At 40.7% G+C, this 20,406-nt stretch overlaps 1 protein-coding gene across 8 annotated transcripts in view; it reads right to left on the bottom strand.

Moving 5' to 3' along the window:
• LEPR (leptin receptor) overlaps positions 1 to 20,406 on the bottom strand; it is a 116,443-nt gene that overhangs the window by 79,062 nt on the left and 16,975 nt on the right. For 3 of the 8 annotated variants that reach the window (XM_059375011.1, XM_059375009.1, XM_059375003.1), the window contains exon 1: positions 7,760 to 7,933. The gene's annotated coding sequence lies outside the window, so the exon portion shown is untranslated. Of the gene's footprint in view, positions 1 to 7,378; positions 7,557 to 7,759; positions 7,934 to 10,349; positions 10,792 to 13,680; positions 13,848 to 20,406 lie in introns of those variants that run through there. The other 5 variants (XM_059375005.1, XM_059375004.1, XM_059375008.1 and 2 more) reach the window with 3 other exon arrangements.

The raw sequence follows: 20,406 nt of genomic DNA, 5'->3' as shown, positions 1-20,406 counted from the left end.
TCCCCCCCGGCAGCAGCTCCCTACAGTTCTGGGCTCTCCTCAGGAGTTCTCCATGCTGTACTTGCCAGGACCATAGCTCTCGCCCAGCTAAGCAGATCCCTGAAAGACTGCACTGGCCAGGCAAACACTCTCCTGCACTGGACTATATTCACTTTGGGGGAGACTTTATGGGCTCCCAAAAAATTGTGTAAGTGGGAAGAGCCTAACCTACTAATTTTATTGAATACATGACTTGCTGACTTTCCTTCAGTGAGAATCAATATTCACAAAAGTTTCTCACGGTCCACCTTAAACATATTGAGTGTTCACAATTCTGAAAAAGATTTTAAACTCCCAAGTATGAAGAACTTGAATTGAACAGTAATTTTCACTACATATCCAGCATTGCTGTGTCTAATACTTCCTATAAATACTTACTAAAATTTACTTGAAAATTATATACTTGCATGAATCACATCTTTTTAAGCTTGGCATGTTGGCAATGTAGGTTTAAGGTTCACATTGCTGGGGGGATGTAAAATGATGAAAGCTGTTCTGGAATGTAGTTTGACAGATTTGTAATGTTAAACACTGAGTTGCCATGTGACTCAGCAATTCCACTCATAGGTATATACCCAAAAAAGATAGAAACATATATTCACATAAAAACTTCTACACAAATGTTAGTAGCAGCATTATACATAACAGCCAAGAAGTGGAAACTTATCCAAATGTCCATCAACTGATGAATGAATAACCAAAAAGGAGTATACCCATAGAATGGAATATTGTTTAGCTATACAAAAAGAATGAGGTACAGATCCATGCTATAGCACAGATTAACCTTGAAAACTTGTTAAGAGGAAAAATTTGGTTGCTAACGACCCCATGGTTTTATTTATATGAAATATCCAGAACAGGCAAATCCATAAACACAGAAAGTAAAGCAGTGGTTTTGAACACAGGAGGAGGAGGATTGGGGAATGAATGCTAATGGGTACAGAGTTTCTTTGAGGAGTAATAAAACTGTTCTCAAACTACATAGTGGTGATGGCTGCATAAATTTCATAAATTTGCTAATGTACTAAAAACCAGTGAGTTTTATACCATAAAAAGATGAATGTTATGTGAATTACAATCAAATAAAGCTATTATTTTGAAAATATGTTCAAATGTCAGGTGTATTTCTATATGGTATCAACAGAGGATGAATTTTTCAAAAGATACTATTTAAAATAAATGTTAAAACATGCAATTCCTGTGATAAATCTTATAAGAAGCTGTCCAAGAACTCCTAAGGAAAATATTAAACAACACTTATGTTTCTTATATCTAAGAAGACCTAATATATTGGGAATTGGTCATGGAGTCTAGGACCAAATATTTAAAGGTATTAATTTCCTTTTAGTTATTTATAGACCCAAAACAATCTCAACACAAGCTCCATTAAATTCCTAACAAATTTTATAGAACTTGACACACTGATTCAAAAACATGTATATAGAAAGGCAAAGGGCCAAGGAATATGCTATTACACTCTTGAAAAAAATTGCATAAAGTGAGAGGATTTGCTACCACACTTACCAGATAGCAAAATTTAATTTAAATCTTCAGTAATTACAACAATGTGATATGGGCAAAAAAAAAAAAAAAAAGAGAGACCAAAAGAACAAACACTGGGCCCAGAAACACACCTATGATATATTAACTCCTGATATTTGAAATAATAAATATTTGCTGTTTTAAGTCACTAAACTGGGGGGTAATTTGTTATACAGCAATAGATTAAAAAAAAAAAAAAAGTGCCGTTCACCAGTATTCCCAGATTTATTTTCCTTTTAGCTTCAAAGAAGATTAACCCTCCCCATCTCCTCTAAGTTAAACATACCACATGACTTCTTTTGCTTCTAAAATATGAATAGTAACAATTCATGTCACTTCCAGACAAAGGTATTTAAAATTAGCTCATGATTATCCATGCTTTTCTTCCCAAACCATACTAACTGGGAAAGGCCTATGTTACAGATTGTACAGCTACAGAATGGTGGACAGTCTCTGAATTTAGACCTCTGAGTTACTAAGGACAGTTGCCCTGGAAAGTTGCTTTCATCCACAGGAATGAGAAATTAAGTTTTATGGCATTGATGAGATTTGGAGATCATTCGTTACTACAGTGTAACTTACAGATACCAAGCTCAATCTTACTAGTAATTTAGTTCTTTAGAAATAAAAAATAATGAGATAACAACACATACCCACCAGATGGACAAATATTAAATGGTTTTCTTTTTGTTGCTTTTTTTTTAAGATTTTATTTATTTATTTGACAGACAGAGATCACAAGTAGGCAGAGAGGCAGGCAGAGAGAGAGGAGGAAGCAGGCTCCCTGCTGAGCAGAGAGCCCACTGCAGGGCTCTATCCCAGGACCCTGGGATCATGACCTTAGCCGAAGGCAGAGGCTTTAACCCACTGAGCCACTCAGGTGTCCCTAAATATTAAATGTTTTGAGAATACTTAATTTTGGCAAAAATATAGAGCAATGAAAGCAGGAATGCAAATTGGTAGTGCATAGTGAAAAATGTGGCATTATCTCACAAAGCTACTATTTGCAATCCCTGTGATCTAGTAATTTGACAAACAGTTTTATATTCTGCATCTACGCATCATGACACTTGTAGAAGAAGAATCATAGTTGGTTTATTTATGGTAGAGAAATAAAAAAAGAAAGGAAGGGAAGAGAAGAGAAGGGAAAGGAAGAGTGGAAGGAAGGAATGAAGGAAGGGGGAGAGAGAGAAAGGTGGGGGACAGAAGGAGGTAGGAAGGAAAGAAGAGAAGAGAAGGAGGAAGGTAGGGAGGAATGGAAATGGCCCGATTATCATAATCAGAATCAGTAAACAATAAGATACTATATATGAATATAGTGAAATATATCCAGCAATGAAAATAAACAACAGCCACAGTCAGCAACAACCTCCGATCAACAAAAAAAATTACTGAGCAGCTCTTTTGTGCTAGGCCCTATTTCAAGTACTGGGGATACAGTAGTGAACTAAACAGAAAAAAAGTCCATTCTCATAGACCTTATATTCTAATCAAAATAAGAAAGGAAAAAAATAATAAGTGAGAAGTAATATAGTATGTTAATGGGTGATAAGCACTATGCGGAAAAGCAAAGGAAAGGGAAAGAAGTGTATTGCAAGGTTAGAGGATGTGTGATTTTAAATGTGATAATCAGAGTAGGCTTCATTGAAAAAGAAGTGTTTGAACATTTCAAGTGTATTCCAGGCACACAAAGGTCGTCTCTGATACAGTCAAGGAATCGCAAGATCAGTGAGAAGAACAGTAGGCAATGAGATCAGATAGGTAAAGTGCATAGGAGAAAAGATCAGGTAGGGTCTTGTAGGTGATCCTAAGAATTTTGGTTTTTAGTCCATATGAACTAGAAAGCTTTTGGAGTTTTTGAAGCAGAAAGGTGACATGATTTGACATATGCAGTAAAAGGAGAGCTCAGATTGCAGGTGTGAGAATAGATTATAGAAGACAAAGGATAAAGGCAGGGAGACCGGTTACAGGGTCCTTGCAATAATTCATGTGGGATAAAATGGCAGCTCAGACCAGGGTGGCAGCCATGGAAGTGATGAGAAGTAATTATATTCTGGGTCGATAAGAGAAAACAAAGAGGATTTCCTGACATGGTACACCTCAGGTATGAGGGAATGGGAGAAACTAAGATGACGCCAAGGTTTGGGGCCAGAGCAACTGAAAGGTGGCTGGAGGTGAAGAAGACAGCAGATAGAGTAGACTTGGGCAAGATGAAGATTCTGTTGGGGTATGTACTCACCAAATGAAAATGGTGAATAGGCAGCTGATACAGAGGCCTGAGGTCAGGGAGAGAAGTTCAGGCATGAGCTCTATCATTTCTGAGTCATCAGTATACAATGGTAAAGATCAAAGAGAAAAAATAAAGAGACTGTATGAAATCATCAGAGTATACAGAGAAAAGAGCTCCTGAGGACTACATCTTAAGGCACTGGAAGAGTAAAACCTCTCAGAGAAGCTCCTGATTGGCAAAGGAGACAGGAGCGGCCAGCAAAGAAAGAGGGAAACCAAGCATCCTTGGTGTCCTGGAGGTCAGTAAGGAAGGCGTACCCTGAGCAGACAGTAATAACGGCAACGATGCTACCAACAGGTGAAGTAAGATCAACACTGACGACTAACTACTGGAATTGGAAAGGTGATGTCACTGGTGACCAGGACAGGGGTAGTTTTGGCAGAGTACTGAAATGGGCTTAAGAGATAATGTAGGGGCGCCTGGGTGGCTCAGTTGTTTAAGAGCCTGCCTTAAACAGTTGTTTAAGAGCCTGATCCCAGGGTCCTGGATCAAGTCCCACGTCGGGCTCCCTGCTCAACGTGGAGCCTGCTTCTCAATCTGCCCCTCTCCCTCACCTCATTCATGCTCTCGCTTTCTCTCAAATAAATAAAATCTTAAAAACAAACAAACAAGAAAATAATGTGAAGAGATATACTGTAGAAGTGAATACAGACAACTCTTCAAAAGATTTTGCTTTAAAGCAGAGTGAAGAAATGGCTTCAGCTCACAAACACGAATGCAACAAAATCTGAAAGAATGCCTTTTAATTTCAAATAACATTTTTTAAGGTAAAACCAAACTTGTGATCAAGAAGGAATAAGCAAGGGACGCCTGGGTGGCTCAGTTGGTTAAGCAGCTGCCTTCGGCTCAGGTCGTGATCCCAGTGTCCTGGGATCGAGTCCCACATCGGGTTCCTTGCTCGGCGGGGAGCCTGCTTCTCCCTCTGCCTCTGCCTGCCATTCTGTCTGCCTGTGCTTGCTCTCTCCCCCTCTCTCTCTCTGATAAATAAATAAAATCTTAAAAAAAAAAAAAAAAGAAGGAATAAGCAAGATGTCTCTAGTTACTGGCATGTTCTCTTACTGGTGTGGTGAATAATAGGGTATTTACCTTATATTTGTCTGTTATAATCCTTTGCTATTATTATTTGTCAACCAGCATATTTATTTTATGTACCTCTCCTCTCTCTATATGTCATATATGTATATATATATATATATATATATATATATATATGTTCAAAGGGTTATAAAAATTCAAGATTAATAAGATCAAGTTCATGAAAAGACGGCAGATAATATCACTATCGCATCACAAAAAGTTTTAATAAAAAGTATGTGAGAAGGAATATTCCAGATTATAAACAGACCAAATTTGAATTGAAATTCCAAAAGGTTACATGTACTAAGTCTGGCCAGTATGTGAACATTTGCGCCTTTCTGTTTTAATTAAAAGTGGAATTCGTAAATCACATAAAATCTCAAGAATGAGAGGAGACCGTAAGCCCTTTTCTTCATTTTTAACTCCACGGGATATGTTTTTTTAGTATGTGTGCTTGGTTCTCAGTATGAAAACGCAGTACAGTATCTGCCAAGACAATTTTTTTTCTGGATATTTTAAGTTTTATTTCCCAGGTCCACACAGATATTGCACTTCACAAATAAAAACCATTTGATGATATAATAGTGATCTAAGTATGAAGACATGACTGTTTTTTGGGCTTGGGGTTTTTTTTTTCTTTTCTTTAGGTAAATTCATTACAAAAGAGAAGCAGAGTTTTGGCCAGCCATGGTGATGCTCCCAAGCCATGAATGAATCAGGGGTAGACCCTGAGCAATCAGATTCATCTATTGTTTTCCAAAAACCCCTAGAAGGCAGGGTATTTGAGTTTTTCTACTCTCTGTGATTCACCAACTAATTTACTTAACTCCTTGAGCATCAGTTTCAAAGGAGCTGATCACCTGCTTCACCAGAGAATATGAGGCAAGATAATGCCTCAGTGAGTAAGGACACTTGCAGCCCAAAGCGGAAAAGGCCATGGAAATGAGGGAATGTGTTCACAAAAGAGTACTGTACTTGAAATCCACTCCACTCTCCCAAACTACACACACAGCACAGGCTAGGTGGGAACGCATTATTTTATTTTATATCAAAGCCACCAAGAAGATCCAGAAATACTTCTAAAACCTATATCCTAACTACTGATGACTGTGACTCAAATAATTTTAAGTTGTAAGTAACAACAAAAGCCATTCTAACATCCTCTGTCTGCCAACAAACCAACAGTTGTTTGTTTTTTATCAAAAATAAACAAAAGGTAAAAAAAATAAAATAAACAAAAGGTTCACTGACCCTTTGGGGCACACACTTCTTGTACAAATTTTTGCGGGGGTCAATTCCTTATTTCTGGTTTATCTGCTTCACCTCTGCTATTTTCTGGGCTTCATTCCAAGACCACTAAAATGCATTACTAAAATGGGCATCTCTGGTTTTGAGCTTAATTTCAGAGGCTTTGAAATGGTCTGAAACCATTTTTTAAAATATTTTGCACACAACTATGCTAAAAAGTAACACATGTTGGTCAAGATCAGTAATTGATAGGAAAGGTACAATTTCTGTTTTCCTCCAAAACAATTTTTATTTCCTCCAAATACACAGTACTGAGAGAGAATTAAGTGCTGTGCTAAAGCCATGTGTTTGTGTTGTAGTGTTGCAAATATTGGCTGAAAGTTGAACATAATTCCTTAAGGCAAAGTAAGATATGATCTAAATATTCACATATAAACTACACATTTCTGAACTCTTTTATAAGCATTTTTCTCTTTAATATCTGGTTGGAAAACCCTAAAGACACAAGTCATAAAGGCATACAAAACAAAATGCTGAGATCAAAATAGATTTTTAAAGTGTCATGAAATCATGAACCTAGCAATGTTTGCAACATGTTAAAGAGTTATAGAATTATACATTTTTAAGTTGGGAAGCATCTTAAATATTATTAAGAGGCCCCCAGGATCCAACCCTCCAATCGGACAAATGAGGAAAATGAGACCCAGAGAGGTTAAGCTAACCCCAGCTGTCATGGATAATAAATGGCAAAATCATGCCAAAATCCAGATATTCCGACTGCAAATCCAGAGCTCTGAAAGAGCATTTCTTTCAATATACTTTAATACTTACGGAAATACATGTTAACACAGGGCACTCCGGGCAGACCCTCAATAGAAGGAACTCTTACAGCTCATCTGTTTGCAAACAAAAGTCCTCGAAATAGCACTGGCAACAACTAGTTTCTTAGGGGGCTTCACCATACCTGGGGTTTCCACTGACTCCTCGGTTAGGTCTAGTTTTCTCACCTCTACGAATCCCTTTAACCAATGCTTTGGATTCGTTCTTTTGTTTTTCACATTTCTTTGGGGTAGAACGGGAGAGGGTGAAAAAGAGAAGCTGAGATTTTAACCACCCCTGCAGCGCGAGTTTGTTCTCGCCTCAGCCAAACCAACAAGTGTTTCCCCGAGCCCCAGGGCTTACTGGTTTACGTCGCAGTCCCTTCAGTTTCCAAAGTAGGAAGGAGACCTGAAAAAGAAGTTGGCTGCGGGGCGCGTCGCTTCGGGGGCACAGGCAGGTGCGCGCCCGGGTGCGGCCGGCTGCGGTCAGACGCGCGCCCCTATCCTCCTCGCCCCGGGAGCCTCCCGACCCCCGGGCCGGGAGACCGAGTGGCCCCGCCGCCCCTCCCGCCACCCCCGAGCGCTGACCCCTCCGGTGGACCCGCGGGGTCGTCCCCGGACTCCCGGTCCCCCCGTGGCCCGCGGGCTCCGCGCCCGCCGAGCGCGCTCCAGCGCCCCGCTCCTCCAGCTGCCGAGAGCGGGAAAGGGGGCAGTAAGGGATGGAGGAGAGAGAAGCGGGTCCCACCTCGTTGCCGGGGTTCAACCCACAGGGAAGACAAGAGATGGCGGCGGCGCGGGGGCTCCGACACCTGCGTCGCTCGCGCGGGGCGGGCCGAGGGCTCTATGGGCCGTGGGCTCTGCGGTGGGGCGGCTCCGAACTCCTCGCGGGAGGTGCTGGCAACTCTCCGGAGAGCCGAGCGCGGCGCAGTGTGGGGAGGAGGGGCAGGGGGAGCGCGTGGGGTGGGGAGAAGGGAGGGAAGAGCCCGTAGCCGCACGCGCGCGCCCCCCCCCCCCGCCCTCGGCGACCGCTCCTGGCCGCAGCAGAGGACCCCAGCGCCCAGGGCGACCACACAGGTGACCGTGGGGAACGCTGCTGCGCGTGGCCGCGGGCCTGGCGGGAGAAGAGAAATGCTGGCGAAGGAGGACGGACCCCTTGCCGGCGGGGAGGCCGAGAGCCCAGAGGATCCCAGCAGGAAGGCGGCGTCGCTGCTTCAGACAGCTGTCAGCTACAGCGCACCCACCTCGCCGCCGGTGGTTCTCAGACCCTGGGCTAGGCACTGGGGTTCCCTCTCCTCCCACTCCCAGACTTCCAGGCCTCTGCTGCATCACGGGCGCAAAATGCTACTATAAAGATTGCAATAATTGACAGGTGTGGAAAAGGAAAGCAAATTGGCAAAGACTCTGTCACCAAGTCACCAACTCACCAAGGATGTTTCAGCCAAGCGTGTGGGTCATGTTTGTCAGGAAGGCTGAAGATGCACTCATGTATCTAAAAGACCATTTACTTCTCTTTCAGTCCTAACACCACTGAATTTCAGGACGACACAAACAAAATCTGTCCTTGAACAGATTCCAACCCCTGATAGACACCCAAAGTGTTCACTCACTAATCTGTGTATTAATATACTCTTTATTGAGGACCTACTGTGTGTCAGACAAATGCGAGGTACAATTACCATGTTCCTTGAACTTGGAGTAAGAACAGACAAGCCAGTGTTCATAAAATTACCAATTATGACAGGTGACATGGAGGAAACCAAGGGGGAAAAGAAAAATAAAGGGGAGTGGACATACTCCAGATTGGGTGATGGTTAATTTTCAAAGGTCTCTAGAAATGAACTTGCCTAATGCCCTCATAATGTGCATCACAGGAAGAGGCAAAGAGAGAAAGTAGCCCAGAGATGTGCATAGGGCCAGAAGCAATGTGTCTTCGCTCCCTGGCCCAACCACTTTGTCAATTTGTGGAACTTTGTAAATGGAACTTTTCACCCATAGGCATTTCCTCTCAGAACCAATGGTACTTTTACAAAGAGCATTTAGATCTCCAGACCACTTGTTGAGACCAATTCATTCAGAAATTTCATATTTGTGCCCTGAGTGGACTTTCTGGGGCATCTGTGGCTAGAAGCACTAACCTTTGAGTTTCATCAAACCTCAGAAAACAAATGTCTCCATTGGATAGAATTGGAGTAGAGATACGGACTTTCCAAAAATTGTTATAAAACAGCACAACAGAATCCTTAATTAGTCTGTATGAACGAGCTTATTGGTTTCCTACAGCTGCCTTAACAAATGCTTAAAAAAATTTTTTTTCTGTCCCTGTTCTGAAGGCAGAAGTCTAAATTAAGTGTCATCAGGCCTGCACTCCTTCCTCAAGATTATGAGGGAACCCTCCCCTGCCTGGAGCAGCTTCTGGAGGCTCCAGGAATCTGTTGGGTTATGGCTGCATCGCTCCACTCTCTGCCTGTGTCTTCCTATGGCCTTCTCCTCCATGTGTCATCTTCTCTGTCTCCTACAAGGACACTTGTTATCAGATTTAGACACCACCCAAATAATCCAAAATGATCTCAGCCCAAGATCCTTAGTTGCATCTGCAAAGACCCTTTTTCCAAAAAGGTCACATTAACAGGCTCTGGGATTTAGAATGTGGGAAGCCACCATCCAACACACTAAAGCTAGCATACCAATAGGGACCAAAATCGTCGTCTATTGGGGTATCAGGGTACCGCTTCAGCACTGTTATACAAACCATATTGACACTAAGTATAAGTTATCATTTCATTGTGGGCTACTAAAAACAGGTATCATTAAACCTGAGCATTATGAGGAATAACTGCCATAAGGAAAAAAAGTGCAGAACCCCAAGCTGGAAGTTCATGTTTGAGTCCCAGGTGATACTTGAAGGCCAACCATGGATCTTCAGCAGCCACCATCATTAAACGAATACAGAAACATACCTCACATGCATAGTTATGGGTTTCTGATAATGTGATCCAACACCAAATGTCTGCTAGGCACCAGGCTCTGAGTCTGGGGCTCCTAGGGAGCTTTCATTCTAGGTTAGGGAACAACTTTGAATCTCACTCTCTGCACAATGCCTGCTGCATATCTGAGGTCTGATAAAGAGCTGTTAAATGAGTAGATGGGTATAAATAAATCATCACCAATCAGCTAGGCAATTACTACCCCATTGAAAAATATCTCTATAATAAGAAGATAGGATTTATCAGAGCAAAACAGATTAACACGCTGACTCATTCAGTATTTTCTTGAGTGAAGGAAAAGTCTCCAAAAGGAAAACTTTGATTTGAAAAAGAAAATAATGAGATACCTACCTTTTTCTTCTTCTCCCTTTTTTTTTTCTGAATCAATAATTGCCTATTTACACAGATACAGGTCCTGCTGGGAACAATCAATCATGACTGAAATTATAGTTACTTGAAGTGAATAAAATATTTTGTTTAAGTATTTGGTTGATACATTCAAAAGCATAAACATTATTCAATTGGTAATTTCATGATACTGAAGCGTCATTTCTTGAAACTCTTGCAATGATTTCAATGACTCCACTTTCTCCTGGTTCACTTCTTCCCTCTTTGACGTTCCTTCTTACTTTTCCATTCTTACAATTTTAGACGATCAACCAATATATTAAAAATTACCAAACTGATTTTCATTCTTGGGCTTACTTGAGTCATAGGCCCATCCCTGAACCAGTCATGGTGTCCAGTGAGTTGGAATATGATGACCGTCCAGGTATGAGTCACTGGTGTGCTCCTGGAAAATATGATTGAGAGGAGAGTTGATCTCACCCTAACCAAATAACTTAGAGTGGGGAAAGTGGGATCCCAAAAGAGTACTAGGGTGCTCTTACTTAAAAAAAGTAGGCAAGAAAGCATAGATATCCACTGCAATAGACACTTAAAAAGGTTTGTTGTTAATTGAATGTGGTTTTGGTTTTTTTTAAGATTTTACTTATTTTTTTTTCACAGACAGAGATCACAAGTAGGCAGGGGAGTGGGGGGGTGGGAAGCAGGCCCGCTGAGCAGAAAGCCTGATGCAGGGCTCGATGCGGGGCTCTATGCGGCGCTCAATCCCACGACCGACCGCAGGATCACAACCTGAGCCCCACAGGATCACGACCTGAGCTGAAGGCAGAGGCTTTAACCCACCAAGCCACCCAGGTGCCCTCTGAATGTAGTTTTAATTAAAATATCACTTCGTCCTTTCTATGGTGTTCTAAGTGTTTTCCATAAAGTTTTTAGAAATGAATTGATAATTATAACTATTGATTACATGTCTAATTACCACACAAATCTTTAGAATTTACTTTTATAAAAGACTGAAAAATGTTTTTGTATGCATCCAAAGTTATATAGCAAGCATGTGGATTCTGGAATCAGACTGCCTTAGTTGTCTGTTTGTTTGTTTGTTCCTTTTTAGCACATTAATTATGAGAACAGTTTCTCTATCCTCTGTCTCAGCATCCTTTACTGCAAAATGGAGTTCTTAATAATTACCCCTCTGAAATGCCATGCAATGTAATGAGATAATAACTATGCCTTAATAATAGGACTTCTTCCCTAGAACTCTCTGACATTTATTTATCATTCATCTCAGTTAGCTTTCACAGCATCTCTAGAAACTGATCATTTATTCTTCTCTTAATAAATAGTCAGTATCTATTATGTATCAGGTACAACTACCATAATAAACAGCATGGGTCCTTTATGCCCTGGAGGAGTCAAGTGAGGATTCCCATAGTTCAACCAGGTTGGGGTAGGGCACTCTATACAGGGGAACCAAGGATGGAAGGAAAAGCACAGAGGAGAGAAGCCTTAGTAGCTTTGGGGACTGCCAGTATCAGAGCCCTGCGTGATGTTGAGATAAGAATACCTAAAAAGTACACAGCAGTCTAATAGAAGAACTCTGAAGGTCATGTGGATTTTGAAGGCCATTTGGACTTTCACCTCTATGCACAAAGAAACACTGAACACTTTTAGACTCAAGAATTGTCTTCAGGGCACCTGGGTGGCTCAGTCGGTTGAGTGTATGCTTTTGGCTTGGGTCATGGTCCCAGGGTCCTAAGATCATGCCCCACATCAGGCTCCCTGCTCAGCGGGGAGTCTGCTTCTCCCTCTACTGCTCCCCCTGCTTGTGCTCTCTCTCTCAAATAAACAAATAAAATCTTCAAAAAGAATTGTTTTCAAATTCGTAGGAAACCACATCCTGGGTGTGTGAAGAGATAGATGTAGAGCCAGGGATAACAGTTAAGAAAGTAGGCAAACCATAATGTACAACTAAATTGAATGCGGGTTGTTTAGAGCATCAATTCTGATTCCGGAGTGCTGGGGTGGGCCCTGGACTCTGCATGTCTAATAAGCTCCCAGGTGATGGCAATGCTGCTGGTCCCCAGCAACGCAACAGACTACCTAACTACTGTCAGTGCTGTCTCCCAACAAAAAGACATTTAAATCTAGTGCACATCCAACTTTCGAATCCCCATGGAGAAATAATTTGCAGCTCATACAGCTGTTATGACTAACTGAAGAACTCTTGTGTATAACAAGCCAGTATGATAGAAATATTTTATCTTGATTCTTCAGGTATCTCTGAGAACAAGGCCCTTTAAAGCGTGAATATCCAAAGGAAAATTATTAGGTTATCTAATAATGAGGTGGTTACGAGTTGTGGCGAGTGGAGGAAGTGTAATACAGGGTACTATGATGGTCTTTCTGATGTTGTCAACTTGACTCAGCTATCATCCCCAGTTACACGAACAAACACTAATCGAAGCGTGGCTATGAAGATATTCTGTAGATGTGATTAAAATCTATAATCAATTGATTTTGAGTAAGAGAGATTATCCCAAATAGCCAGGGAGAGCCTGGTTCAGTCTGCTGAAAGCCAAAAAAGCAGTTGAGTCTTCCCTGAAGAAGGAGGAAACCCCACCTGTGGACAGAAGCCTCAGCCCATGGCCAAGTGCTCCAGTCTGCCTCCCCTGACAGTTTGCTTTATGGATTTTAATACTCTTTTTTTTTTTTAAGATTTTATTTATTCATTTGAGAGAGAGAGAAAGCATAAGCAGAAAGAGGAGGGGCAGAGAGGAAGAGGGACAAGCCCCGACATGGGGCTCGATCCCAGGACCCTGAGACCATGACCTGAGCCAAAGGCAGATGCCCAACCAACTGAGCCACACAGGGACCCCTGCTTTATGGATTTTAGCTAGGCACATCTAAAAGTTACATAGGCAGTCCTAGGCAGTCCCTAGGTTACATAGGTCTTGCAATAAATATCTTACTATATATCTCCTACTGGTTCTCCTCCTCCAGTTGGACCCCAAAAGATTTTGGCAACAAAAGCCAGGGTGCTACTATAACAAAGACCCAAAAATGTGGTAATGGTGTTAGACATGGGCAACTGGCAGAAACTGGAAGAATTTTGAGTAACACAATGGAAAACGCCTATCCTGTCTTAAATAGACGATTAGTAGAAATATGGTGGTTAACAACTCTGCTAGCGAGGACACGGAAGGAAGTGAGGAGCACGATTTCAGGAATTCGAAGAAGGGAGAGCTTTGTTACATAGTGGAGGAAAGCTTACCAGAATTGTGCCAGGCAGTCATGTAGAAAGCATAAGCTGTATACAAGTAAACTGGACACATACCTGAGGAGATTTCCAAGTGTTGAAGAGGTATTCTGGCTACTTCCTGCCGCCGACAGTAAAATGTAAGAAGAAATAAATTGAAGAAAGAATTCTCAAACAAAAAGCAACCAGGGCTTGATGATTGGGAAATTCTTGGCTCATCAAGTCTCTGAAGGGTATAAACATGGACGGCTTTACTACCAAGAAAGCATGCTGTCGAGAAAAAGCCAAGAATATGGCTGGTCAACCTTTCACTAATACTTAAGAAAGATTTTAAAAATCAGAGTATTCAGTCACACAAAGGCTCTTTGAAGAAATCAAGTATCTGACTCATAAATTCCCTCATACCTCCCAAATAGAAATGGAATTATTTAGGGAGAATCAATGGATAAGCCCCTTTTCTTCTGGACTGAATTCCTTTTAACATACACAGGACATCTATAGGGTTTTCAAAAACTCGATACTGGTAGAAATACTGCCATTTGGGATTTAAAGGGATAGAGTACAGAACAAAGAAAGCTTTTGGACCCCCAAATTCTACATACAGAAAATAGGCTGATAAAACCACACAGCTTGTACTCTAAAACAGACAAAGTCTTGGGGCCCATCATAGACCTAATGAATAAAAGCCTCTGGAGGTGGGGAAACAACTCTGTGTTTTAATAGGCATGCCTAGGGAACTGGGAAATCATTAGCTTTTGGAGAAAGGCAAGAATGATAGTTTACTTCAAACACTGGGAAGACAATCAAGAAGAAGATGTGGTAGATTTTTCTATACAGCCCCTGTAAACCCAGCTAATGAATGGAAAGCACAGGCAGCCAGATTTAAGCCCAATCAAAGGAATCCCTTGCTAGCTGCCATAGTCATTAGAAGTGGAATGGGCTACCAGGTGAGACAATGAGTTCTTCATCAGGTGATTTTTTTTAAATTTAGACTAAAGGACTGGCCAACAGGAATATTGCAGGACAACACTGGGTAGGAAAGAGATTAGATCAGAATGATGGTAATTAGGGCTGCACCATATCAAACCATCTATGGTTTGGAGGTGCAACTTCAGAGTATTTCCATGAAGAGGGTTTGGGCTGTAAATTATAAGTTCCGTAATAAAAACGTTACCTATTATCCACAGAGAGCTGACTGACCATTCACAGAGCGTGAGCAATGTTTTTCCTCCAGAAGTGAGGATTGCCTTTATTTATTTTGCCTGCATCTATTTTCTATTGTAATAAATAAATAAGTACATAGAACGTGTATGTCTGTGGGTCTTATTTTCAAGACAGTTGGGATGAAACAGTAAATGTGAAACCGGAAAATTAATTGATGTGGATTCTTATTTAAACATACATACGCAGGGGCACCTGGGTGGCTCAGTGAGTTAAAGCCTCTGCCTTCGGCTCAGGTCCTGATCCCAGGGTCCTGGGATTGAGCCCAGCATCAGGCTCTCTGCTCAGAAGGGAACCTGCTCCCCACCCCCCTCTGCCTGTCTCTCTGCCTATTTGTGATCTCTGTCAAATAAATGAATAAAATCTTTAAAAAATAAATAAATAAAACTTTAAAAAAGTAAACATACATATGCAGCTTTGATTTTTAATTAGTTCAGTTAAGCAGCCAAAGAACTACTAGGTAATTTGATCGTTTGCACCATATAGGCTCTGCTGTGATTTTCAGATTAACTGCATATGAATCCTTTAAGTCTAGGGTCCCAGTCCTCTGCAGGAGCCATTAGTGCCTCTGGGTATAGGAGTATTTAGCAAAGTTGTCTTGATGTTGACAGACGTTATATTCCACACCCCATTAGTAATGCCAAAGAGGTAGGGAATACACTGAGAGGTGAAAGGACATTATTATGATCGTCTAAGAACTACAGGAGATTACTCAAATGTTAAAATCTCATGAGAGTAATTTGAGATGATTTGGTTAGCATAGTCCTAAAAAGCACCATTTTGCTTGGTTTTTTTATTTTGTGATCTCCCTGTTGCTACAATTGCTCTGATTTTCATGGTTTTGGAAGGGAAACTAATGAAGTCACAAAAACAGAATCTCAGTATATGTGATGAGGCTTCGTGAAATGGATACAGAGGCATTTGGATCTAACAATAAGAGAGCTCTATTTGCAAACCGAAAAGGTGCTATAGGAAAAAACAGTTCATTGATACAATCATCAATATTTGATTATAATAAATTGTATTAGTCATATAAACAATATAACTGCTTCATTAAATAACGGTTTCTGAGACCGAAGTAAACTTTAGAAGAGAAGACCTTTTACATGAGGGTGTTGGGGGTCACTTGACATGCCATTTACAGATAATAAGTAGGCCAACTTATTTGGGTAAATGGTAGCCATTACCTCTGCCTACACCAGAAATACATTAAACAATGGGAAGTTTAGAGCAGATAATGTAAAAGCTGATTTAATGAAAGCCTAAATTGAAATTTTTCTACATTAAATACAAATGGTACACTTAAAATATGATTTTCTACAGGTTTTAGCAATTCAAAGTTAAATGAAATAGGAAAAAGCAATGGGAAAAAAAAAAAAACACTTAAAAAATGTAGAAAGGAGGGGCACCTGAGTGATTCAGTTGGTCAAACGTGTGACTTCTAATTTTGGCTCAGGTCATACATATCTCAGGGCGGCAAGATCAGCCCTGTGTTGGCTCCACGCTGGGGGTGGAGTCTGCTTGAGATCCTCTCCCTCTGCCCCTCCGCCCCATCACTCATGCACTCTTGTTCTCTCCCTCTTTAAATAAAAAAAAAAATTTAGGAAGGAAACTAAAGAACAAATAAAGAAAACCTGAGTTTCCAAATATTTAATAAACAAGATAATTAGTATCAACTAATGAAGTATGACCATCATAAATGCTAGCAAGTTCATCCTTAAGTGTGTGATAGTCAAAATTCCTCTTATTCAAATGCTATCTCCAGGCCCAGAGTTTAATCCAAAATTTCCAGAAGACATAGTTTCTTTTTCCTTTCTTTCTTTTTTCTTTGTGTGTGTGTGTGTTCCAATAAAACTTTATTTACAAAACTAAGCAAGGGAGGGCTAGATTTCATCCATGTGCCATAGTTTGCTGACCCCTGGAAGAGACAATGCACTTTTTTTTTTAATTTTATTTATTTATTTGACACGGAGAGAGAGAGACAATGAGAGAAGAATACAAGCAAAGGGAGTAGGAGAGGGAGAAGCAGGCTTCCTGCTGAGCAGGGAGCCCCTTGCGGAGCTGGAGCCCAATCTGGGGCTCAATTCCAGGACCCTGGGATCATGACCTGAGCTAAAGGCAGACACTTAACTGACTGAGCCACCAAGTGCCCCCAGAAGACATAGTTTCTATAATCCCCATTATATAATATTCTCAATGAAGTTGCTGCATACATAATTTTTGAGTGAATAAAGAAATCTTATGAAAGACAAAGGGAACAAATATATACAGAAAAAGTGAACATTATGTCGTCAAGTTACAAATGAAAAAAAAATACTACTAATAAGGAAGTTTAGTTAAAATACTGTAGGAAATCCTTATGCTCTTCTAAAAAGTTCTAAAAAGGTATTCTTGGGATGCGGAGAGAAAAACAAAAGCATATCTACAATTTACATTTTTTAAAAAAGGATGCTTCGAAAACAATTACATGAACACCTACCCACACACACAAATGGCCATATATCACTCCTTGTTGGGTTTTAGGTTTCACATAATATTCTTAAGATATAGACTTCATCATTTTATGGGCTGCTCAGAAATATCTGTGGTTCTCCACTGCCTACGGATTAAAGTTTAAAATCACTCTGGCATTCAAATTCATTCCCAGTGTACTGTCTGAGATTTAATTGACCAATGTTTCTTCCCACCATGAAGGACAACTCCTAGCTACCTAAACTTATCTTTGCCTTTTTTTTTTTTTTCCACTTCTTGCATTTATACATGCTGTTCCATCCTGAATGTTTTTCCTCCATTCTACAACACCTCTCCCTCAACCATCACCCATCACCATCCTCTATCTGCTGGTCACAATCTTAGCCAATAATGCCAAGATCCAACTAAATGGACTCCTCTTTGTAAGCTCCCCAGTTGGAGCTATGCTATCTATGGACTATGATAATTTAGAAATTCATGTTGTGTCATTATGAAGACATAGTTAGTTGTGCTTATATCTACATAAATGCCCTGAGGGCGGGGTGCCTGGGTGGCTCAGTGGGTTAAAGCCTCTGCCTTCAGCTCAGGTCATGATCCCAGGGTCCTGGGATCGAGCCCCACGTTGGGCTCTCTGCTCCCCAGGTAGCCTGTTTCCTCCCCTCTCTCTCTCTCTGCCTGCCTCTCTGCCTACTTGTGATTTCTCTCTGTCAAATAAATAAAATTTTTAAAAATAAATAAATAAATAAATGCCCCAAGGGCGAATGTTATGTTATTAATGTTTGGTTTTCTAGTCCCTAAAAGTATATCACCATATCTTGGATTGCTCAATTAATATGCATTGGACTAAAATAGAAAAAGCAAATTATCTAATTTTCCATCTTTATTATTAAAAAGAACAAAAGCGAAAACTTATTTTATGAGTAATTACTTCACAATGATTATTTACCTACAGTACTGTTGAAATTTGTGTGCGAGAAAGAGATTTTTATTCTAAATTTCTGTAGAATTGTTTATAGGGATTATATATCTAATAAAACTATTTGAAAATATCTGTGTAAGATCACATGTTCTTTGGAAATAACTCCTGGGGGCTAGACCCATTGAAATATACCTTAAGGCTGGGGCAGCCCAGTTACTGTTGGCTGTTGCTCACTGGCCAGCTGCCCTGATTTGTAACTCATTTAGGCCCCTAATCTGCCGGAACACTTTTCCCTGCCCTTAGGATGCTACGGGTGTACATGTGGATGAAATGTATTTTCCTGCCTGCCTCAAAAGCTACATAACATGATGAAATTCACAGTAGCTAAATCAGCTGTGATGAAAAAACTGTTAAGAGTTGAAAGGCAAGTTAATTGGATTGTTTGCTTACAATTTAGGACCAAGGATAAGTATGCTTTAACTCCAAGGTTAAAATTAGTACCAGACCATGGACTAAAATAGAATTTGTCTTCAAGGGATTTCTTTTCTACATTTTGTCAGTTCTTCTTGCTCTATTCTTGTATCTATTATCTATTTACCTCTTTATCAGAAATGGGTACCGCAGTGTAAAAGAGATTACAAAATTCTCCAGGTTTTCTACTTAAGCCAAAGTAATTATTATTTCCTCGCATTTGAAAGAATATAAGAAAAAAGAAGTAAAGTTAAGAAAATAAATGTAGAGCAATTACTCCATGCCTCTGGCCTGAAAAGGCTGCTATGAATAAACAGTGGGCTAGAATCATTTCAGAATTATGCAGCCAAATGAAGTTTTCATAGAAATGCATTTCAGATTTAAGTCTCTATGAACCTTAAAGGAGAGTGGCCAGTATTTCCAATAATCCTGAGGATTGGTACACACATACTATAAACTAATTTTCACAGAGCATAAAACACTTTTTTCTTTGCAGGCACATAATGAGATTTGAGAGGAAAAAGCACCTATTAGCCAAATCTTCTAGCTGAGCTGCAATAGAATTTACACATATACAATGAAAAGGTTGTGTTTTTATTGTCATTGGGGTTTTGTTTTGTTTTGTTTTGTTTTGTTTTCAGAGCCCAGTTTCTAGTTCTGAACTGATGGGTCATAAAAGACACAGTCAGTATCTTGTTAATTATTTTCCTTGCCTTTATCATATCAACGTGACACTAGAAACATTTATTAGGGTGGTCCCACCAGACAGCTACCCGAGACAGACAGACCGTGGAGGAGACTCACTATTTTACCAGCCAGCTCCCGCCCTTCCTCATCTTCTGGTCAGAGTATTTCCTCTGGTGGAGGAACTACTGCTCCACGGACTCCAAACTTGGATGTGTTCCAACATCTTGGCTCTGGGGGCCACCTAGCACGTGGCCAAGCTAGATTGATCATAGAAACTTAAAGTTCTGGCTCTGTAATTGGTCAGTGGGGTAGGAGCATGATGAGAAGGAGAGTGAAGATGGATCTCTGAGACTTTTCCAGTGGAAGCTGGGAGGAGAGGACCAAAGGGTGGGCGTCAAAGGGGCCAAGAGCCTTTTCCCCTCGAGGATGAATCCATGAGATTGCAAACTGCAGCTACTAGCAGCCAGTTCTCTGCCACAGGGAAGAACACAGCCTGTAGGAGAAGCCAGAATTTGAATTTCAGGCCACGAAAGCAGGTGTTCAGAAAGTGTGGCCATTTTTCTTGTATGCAACTCTACTTGATTTCTTCTGTGCTATCCTGTTATACGAACTGATAGAAATGTCAATGAATTCAGTTCCCCTTTCCTTTCCCTAACTTCTCTTCTATCTTCTAAGCAGTAGACAGTGGGAGAGAAAGGTAGGCTGATCCTTGGTTCCGATCGTTGGTCATCTGTTGAATTTCACATCTGACTCCTCATCCTGTCTGTTTTTCAGATGTTGATCTACAGGGATCCATGCCAGGGGTCACTTCAAGATCAATGACTCTCCCGACTTGACCCTGGTGCCTTTCCGAAGTGAACTGAGTATTCTCCAAATACTGCCCTGGGCTGTGGCCACATTGATGAGGCTTTCCAACCCAAAACCACATCTATTTTACCCTTGGGAATTATGCTGCTGCTCCCACCCCTCAATGAGTCAAGTTGGAACTCTTCAAAGCTACTTCAGATGTGACTACCTTCATCACACAGACATTC

The sequence above is a fragment of the Mustela nigripes genome, chromosome 14 (genome assembly GCF_022355385.1).
Source record: "Mustela nigripes isolate SB6536 chromosome 14, MUSNIG.SB6536, whole genome shotgun sequence".
In the NCBI taxonomy this organism is placed as follows: Eukaryota; Metazoa; Chordata; class Mammalia; order Carnivora; family Mustelidae; genus Mustela; species Mustela nigripes.
The sequence above is the reverse complement of the archived record's forward strand: the minus strand, read 5'-3'. Positions and strand labels throughout refer to the sequence as shown.